This window comes from Myotis myotis, unplaced genomic scaffold (genome assembly GCF_014108235.1).
Source record: "Myotis myotis isolate mMyoMyo1 unplaced genomic scaffold, mMyoMyo1.p scaffold_m19_p_4, whole genome shotgun sequence".
Taxonomy (NCBI): Eukaryota; Metazoa; Chordata; class Mammalia; order Chiroptera; family Vespertilionidae; genus Myotis; species Myotis myotis.
The window spans coordinates 104,749,234-104,757,648 of NW_023416346.1; positions in this window are offsets into that span (position 1 = coordinate 104,749,234).

Below are 8,415 nucleotides of genomic sequence, written 5' to 3' on the forward strand. Positions count from 1 at the left end.
GAGAGGTCCGTCTGGGAAAAATTTTAGGAGGGAGGAGAAAGGTCTCTTTTCTATAACCAGAGCTTCTGAGACTTCTGCCTTCTCTCCCACCCCCGCCCCTCCCTGGATGGTCAAGCTGAGGCTTTGTGATGTCAAGCCACACCATGGCAACCACTGGTTTTGGGCAATTAGAGCTGAAGTGTGTGGCTCCTCATTGACCTAGAGAGTATATATAGAGGCTCGGACCCTTTGAGTAGGGTCTGTTGCCTCAAGGAAGTTAAACTTCCTAAGAAGATATTGTAGACTATTGGAGATAAGGACTAAGAATCCAAACAGAAGAATGGATGAAGAAACTGCAAGTACTAAAGGGAATTGGAGGTCAGTTTCTCAACTGGGTGACCAAGAAATGGATAAGGTCAGAATACCTTATTCAAATGCTTCCCCTTCCCCAATAATTCCTCACCCTAGATTCTGGCCTGGTGCTTTCTGGCCACAGACACTTCCTCATTCAATCCATTGTCATTCAATTACAAGACCATTTCCAAATCATTTTCCAATTTCTTTCCCAAATCCAATGTCTTTCTGTGTTTAACTTGTTTCCAAAGTACATAACCAAGATAATGGTGATGGTAAATTTGTTCTTTAAGCTGAATGAAGAGAAGGAGAAAGACAGACAGAATCAGATAATTGTATTTTACTACAGGAAACGAAGACCTCCAGTAAGCAAGCCAACAAATGCAGAAGATGAAGTGCTGGAGTGTTCATCTACCACAGGTGATAGCCAGGGTCTCCCAGAGGAAAACACTTAAAAATGTGTATCCCTCTATAAAAAATGGTTCAGAAATGGGCACTATGAGAAGATGAAGCATTAATGGTCTTCTTGAATAAATACCAGAAAGTGTATAAAGGAAATGTGTTTGTATTTCTGCTTGTTTTCAGATGATGGGGAGGGAGCTAAGGAGGGGGGAGGCATGTGAGAAGGGAAGAATGTAGAATTCCTCAATTGAGCACCAGAAACCCAATTCCATACTGAGCTAGACACTGAGAATAAGGACAAAGAGAACACTGAAGGGGAACTTTTTCCTTAACAATTTCTCATACCGGCAAGGAAGAGAAGAAGCTTATGCTTAATTTGGGTTTGGATTGGGGTGTGGGATGGATGGTTGTGGTCACAATGATGAGGAACAGGGTGTTGTGTTAGTGTTGGCAGTGAAGAAAAATGAATTTGATTTCCTTTTTACATGGTAGACTCTTGAATATTGTTAAGCTATTGAACGAATGGTCAAGTCAAGATATGAAGTTTTATTCCAAACCTGGCATAGTTTCTCCTTTAACAACTTGGACTACAATAGCATTATTGGATACTGGAGATAACAGAGAAGTGAGGTTTCACTCCAACTGTTTCACTGATGATTCACTTCATGTTACATTTGGCCCATACCAAAGTAAGATATTAGTAATAAGGGAAATTGGTTATGGTGTACATGGGTATTATCTTAACAATTTTTCTGTAAATCTTGAAGTATAATAAAATAAAACATCCATTAAAACATCACTCTAAATACTAGGAAATGGTAACATCTGGATCATAGTGGAATGTACCACTGAAAAGACGGGGGAGTATGGGAAGGGGCACAGAGGAACACCACCTCCCTTCCATATGCTGGACTATAATTGAACTAGAGGAAAGGAGAGAGAGACAGAGAGGACAGTCTAGAATAAAATTTTGGAGGTAAGAGGAAGGTCTCTTTTCTATAACCAGAGTGTCTGAGATTTCAGCATCCTCTGCCACCCCCGCTCCTCCTGGATGGTCTAGCTGAGGCTTTGTGATGTCAAGCCACACCATGGCAACCACTGATTTTGGGCAACCAGAGCTGAAGTGAGTGGCTCCTCATTTTCCTAAAGAGTATATATAGAGGCCAGGACCATTTGAGTAGGGTCTGTTGCCTCAAGAAAGCCAAAATTACTAAGAAGACATTGTAGACTTTTGGAGATAAGGAATAAGACTCCAAACACAAGGAGGGATGAAGAAACTGCAAGTACTAATGCAAATTGGAAGTCAGTTTCTCAACTGGATGACCAAGAAATGGATAAAGTCAGAATACCTTATTCAAAAGCTTCCCCTTTCCCAATAATCCCTCACCCAAGATTCTGGCCTTGTGCTTTTTGGCCACACACACTTCCTTATCAATCCATTGTCTTTCAATTCCAAGGCCATTTCCTAATCATTTTCCAATTTCTTCCCCAAAACCAATGTCTTTCTGTGTGTAAATTGTTTCCAAACTCCATAACCAAGATAATGGGGATGGTAAATTTGGTCTTTAAGCTGAATGAAGACAAGAAGGAGAAAGACAGAAAGAATCAGATAATTGTATTTTACTATAGGAAGGGGAAAACCTCCCGTAAGAAAGACAACAAATGCAGAAGAAGACATGCTGGAGTATTCATCTACCACAGGTGATATCCAGGGTATCCCAGAGAAACCCACTTAATAATGTGTATCTGTCTATAAAAAATACTTCAGAAATGGGCTTTATGAGAAGATGAAAACATTAATGGTCTCCTTGAATGAATCTAAGCAAGGGTATAAAGGAAATGTGTTTGTATTTTTGCCTGATTTCAGATGTTGTTGAGGGAGCTGAGGGGGCAGGCATGTGAGAAGGGAGGAATGTAGAATTCTTCAATTGGGGTACCAGACAAGCCATTCCATACAGAGCCAGACACTTAGAATAAGGACAAGGGGAAGACTGAAGGGGAATTTTTTCCTTAACACTTTCTCATACTGGCAAGGAAGAAAGGACTCTGATGTGGGGTTTGGGTTTGTATTCAGGGGTGGGATGGATGGTGGAGGTGGCAGTCATGAGTAACAGGGTGTTGTTTTAGTGATGGCAGTGTATAATAAAGAATTTGATTTCCTTTTTGTATGGCAGACTATTGAATATTGTTAAACTATTGAAAGGATGGTCAGCTCAAGATCTGAAGTTTTATTCCACAGCTGGTACCGTTTTTCCTTTAACAACTTGGTCTTACAACAGCATTGTTGGATATTGGAGATACTAAGGTAGTGAGGTTTCACTCTAACTGTTTCACTGATGATTCACTTCAGGTTACAGTTGCCCCATACCAAAGTATGATATCAGTAATAAGGGAAATTGGGTACGCTGTATATGGGTATTATCTTCACAATTTTTCTTTAAGTCTGGAAACATTATAAAATAAAACATACATTAAAACAACACCAAATACTAAGAAATGGTAATATCTGGAACATAGTGGAATGTACCACTGAAAAGACGGGGGAGTATGGGAAGGGGCACAGAGGAACACCACCTCCCTGCCATATGCTGGACTATAATTGAACTAGAGGAAATGAGCGAGAGAGAGGACAGTTTGGGAAAAAATTTTAGGAGTTAAGAGGAAGGTCTCTGTTTTATAACCAGAGTGTGTGAGATTTCAGCATCTTCTGCCACCCCCGCTCCTCCTGGATGGTCTAGCTGAGGCTTTGTGATGTCAAGCCACACCATGGCAACCACTGATTTTTGGCAACCAGAGCTGAAGTGAGTGGCTCCTCATTAACCTAAAGAGTATATATAGAGGCCAGGACCATTTGAGTAGGGTCTGTTGCCTCAAGAAAGCCAAACTTAGTAAGAAGACATTGTAGACTTTTGGAGATAAGGAATAAGACTCCAAACACAAGGGGGGATGAAGAAACTGCAAGTACTAATGCAAATTGGACGTTAGTTTCTCAACTGGATGGCCAAGAAATGGATAAGGTCAGAATACCTCATTCAAAAGCTTCCCCTTTCCCAATAATCCCTCACCCAAGATTCTGGCCTTGTGCTTTTTGGCCACAGACACTTCCTTTTCAATCCATTGTCTTTCAATTCCAAGGCCATTTCCTAATCATTTTCCAATTTCTTCCCCAAAACCAATGTCTTTCTGTGTTTAACTTGTTTCAACACTCCATAACCAAGATAATGGGGATGGTAAATTTGGTCTTTAAGCTGAATGAAGACAAGAAGGAGAAAGACAGAAAGAATCAGATAATTGTATTTTACTATAGGAAGGGGAAAACCTCCAGTAAGCAAGCCAACAAATGCAGAAGAAGAAGTGCTGGAGTGTTCATCTACCACAGGTGATACCCAGGGTCTCCCAGAGGAACACACTTAATAATGTGTAACCCTGTATAAACAATGCTTCAGAAATGGGCATTATGAGAAGATGAAAACATTAATGGTCTCCTTGAATGAATCTAAGCAAGGGTATAAAGGAAATGTGTTTGTATTTTTGCCTGATTTCAGATGATGGGAAGGGAGCGAAGGAGGGGGCAGGCATGTGAGAAGGGAGGAATGTAGACTTCTTCAATTGGGGTATCAGACAAGCCATTCCATACAGAGCCAGACACTTAGAAAAAGGACAAGGGGAAGACTGAAGGGGAATTTTTTCCTTAACACTTTCTCATACTGGCAAGGAAGAAAGGACTCTGATGTGGATTTCGGGTTTGGATTCAGGGGTGGGATGGATGGGGGTGCTGTCAGTGATGAGGAACAGGGTGTTGTGTTAGTGTTGGCAGAGTATGATAAAGAATTTTGATTTCCCTTTTACACGGTTGTCTATTGAATATTGTTAAACTATTGAAAGGATGGTCAAGTCAAGATCTGAAGTTTTATTCCACACCTGGTACCGTTTTTTCCTTTAACAACTTGGTCTTACAACAGCATTGTTGGATATTGGAGATCCTAAGGTAGTGAGGTTTCACTCTAACTGTTTCACTGATGATTCACTTCAGGTTACAGTTGCCCCATACCAAAGTATGATATCAGTAATAAGGGAAATTGGGTACGCTGTATATGGGTATTATCTTCACAATTTTTCTTTAAGTCTGGAAAAATTATAAAATAAAACATACATTAAAACAACACGAAATACTAAGAAATGGTAATATCTGCAACATATTGGAATGTACCACTGAAAAGACGGGGGAGTATGGGAAGTGGCACAGAGGACCACCACCTCCCTTCCATATGCTGGACTATAATTCAACTAGAGGAAAGGAGAGAGTGACAGATAGGACAGTCTAGAATAAAATTTTGGAGGTAAGAGGAAGGTCTCTTTTCTATAACTAGAGTGTCTGAGATTTCTGCATCCTCTGCCACCCCCGCCCCTCCTGGATGGTCTAGCTGAGGCTTTGTGATGTCAAGCCACACCATGGCAACCACTGATTTTTGGCAATCAGAGCTGAAGTGAGTGGCTCCTCATTAACCTAAAGAGTATAGATAGAGGCCAGGACCATTTGAGTAGGGTCTGTTGCCTCAAGAAAGCCAAACTTACTAAGAAGATGTTGTAGACTTGTGGAGATAAGGAATAAGACTCCAAACACAAGGAGGGATGAAGAAACTGCAAGTACTAAAGCAAATTGGAAGTCAGTTTCTCAACTGGATGACCAAGAAATGGATAAGGTCAGAATACCTCATTCAAATGCTTCCCCTTCCCCAATAATCCCTCACCCAAGATTCTGGCCTTGTGCTTTTTGGCCACAGACACTTCCTTATCAATCCATTGTCTTTCAATTCCAAGGCCATTTCCTAATCATTTTCCAATTTCTTCCCCAAAACCAATGTCTTTCTGTGTTTAACTTGTTTCCAAACTACATAACCAACATAGTGGCGATGGTAACTTTGGACCTGAAGCTGAATGAAGACAAGAGGGAGAAAGACAGAAAGAATCAGATAATTGTATTTTACTACAGGAAGGGGGGAAAACTTCCAGTAATCAAGTCAACAAATGCAGAAGAAGACGTGCTGGAGTATTCATCTACCACAGGTGATATCCAGGGTCTCCCTGAGAAACCCACTTAATAATGTGTATCTCTCTATAAAAAATACTCCAGAAATGGGCTTTATGAGAAGATGAAAACATTAATGGTCTCCTTGAATAAATATCAGCAAGGGTATAAAGGAAATGTGTTTGTATTTTTGCCTGATTTCAGATGATGGGGAGGGAGCGAAGGAGGGGGCAGGCATGTGAGAAGGGAGGAATGTAGAATTCTTCAATTGGGGCACCAGACAAGCCATCCCGTACTGAGCCAGACACTTAAATTTAGGACAAGGGGAAGACTGAAGGGGAATTTTTTCCTTAACACTTTCTCATACTGGCAAGGAAGAAAGGAAGCTGATGTGGGGTTTGGGTTTGGATTCAGGGGTGGGATGGATGGGGGTGCTCGCAGTGATGAGGAACAGGGTGTTGTGTCAGTGTTGGCAGAGTATGATAAAGAATTTTGATTTCCCTTTTACATGGTTGTCTATTGAATATTGTTAAACTATTGAAAGGATGGTCAAGTCAAGATCTGAAGTTTTATTCCACACCTGGTACAGTTTTTTCCTTTAACAACTTGGTCTACAACAGCATTGTTGGATATTGGAGATACTAGAGTAGTGAGGTTTCACTCTAACTGTTTCACTGATGATTCACTTCAGGTTACAGTTGCCCCATACCAAAGTATGATATCAGTAATAAGGGAAATTGGGTACGCTGTATATGGGTATTATCTTCACAATTTTTCTTTAAGTCTGAAACTATTCTAAAATAAAACATACATTAAAACAACACCAAATACTAAGAAATGGTAATATCTGGAACATAGTGGAATGTACCACTGAAAAGACGGGGGAGTATGGGAAGGGGCACAGAGGAACACCACCTCCCTTCCATATGCTGGACTATAATTGAACTAGAGGAAAGGAGAGAGAGACAGAGAGGACAGTTTGGAATAAATTTAGGAGGTAAGAGGAAGGTCTGTGTTTTATAACCAGAGTGTGTGAGATTTCAGCATCTTCTGCCACCCCCGCTGCTCCTGGATGGTCTAGCTGAGGCTTTGTGATGTCAAGCCACACCATGGCAACCACTGATTTTTGGCAACCAGAGCTGAAGTGAGTGGCTCCTCATTAACCTAAAGAGTATATATAGAGGCCAGGACCATTTGAGTAGTGTCTGTTGCCTCAAGAAAGCCAAACTTACTAAGAAGATATTGTAGACTTTTGGAGATAAGGAATAAGACTCCAAACACAAGGAGGGATGAAGAAACTGCAAGTACTAATGCAAATTGGACGTTAGTTTCTCAACTGGATGGCCAAGAAATGGATAAGGTCAGAATACCTCATTCAAAAGCTTCCCCTTTCCCAATAATCCCTCACCCAAGATTCTGGCCTTGTGCTTTTTGGCCACAGACACTTCCTTATCAATCCATTGTCTTTCAATTCCAAGGCCATTTCCTAATCATTTTCCAATTTCTTCCCTAAAACCAATGTCTTTCTGTGTGTAAATTGTTTCCACACTCCATAACCAAGATAATGGGGGTGGGAAATTTGGTCTTTAATCTGAATGAAGACGAGAAGGAGAAAGACAAAAAGAATCAGATAATTGTATTTTACTATAGGAAGGGGAAAACCTCCCGTAAGAAAGACAACAAATGCAGAAGAAGAAGTGCTGGAGTGTTCATCTACCACAGGTGATATCCAGGGTCTCCCAGAGGGACACACTTAATAATGTGTAACCCTGTATAAAAAAGGCTTCAGAAATGGGCATTAGGAGAAGAGGAAAACATTACTGGTCTCCTTGAATGAATCTAAGCAAGGGTATAAAGGAAATGTGTTTGTATTTTTGCCTGATTTCAGATGATGGGGAGAAAGCTAATGAGGGGGCAGGCATGTGAGAAGGGAGGAATTTATAATTCTTCAATTGGGGTACCAGACAAGCCATTCCGTACTGAGCCAGACACATAGAATAACGACAAGGGGAAGACTGAAGGGGAATTTTTTCCTTAACACTTTCTCATACTGGCAAGGAAGAAAGGAAGCTATGTGGGGTTTGGGTTTGGATTCAGGGGTGGGATGGATGGGGGTCTCACAGTGATGAGGAACAGGGTGTTTTGTTAGTGTTGGCAGTGTATAATAATGAATTTGAATTCCTTTTTACATGGTAGACTCTTGAATATTGTTAAGCTATTGAACGAATGGTCAAGTCAAGATATGAAGTTTTATTCCAAACCTGGCATAGTTTCTCCTTTAACAACTTGGACTACAATAGCATTATTGGATACTGGAGATAACAGAGAAGTGAGGTTTCACTCCAACTGTTTCACTGATGATTCACTTCATGTTACATTTGGCCCATACCAAAGTAAGATATTAGTAATAAGGGAAATTGGGTATGGTGTATATGAGTATTATCTTCAAAATTTTTCTGTAAATCTGAAACTATTCTAAAATAAAACATCCATTAAAACAACACTTAAAATACTAGGAAATGGTCATCTCTAAAGTAGTGGAATGGACCACTGAAAAGACGGGGGAGTATGGAAAGTGGCTTAGAGGAAACACCACCTCCCTGCCATATGCTGGACTATAATTGAACTAGAGGAAATGAGAGAGAGAGAGA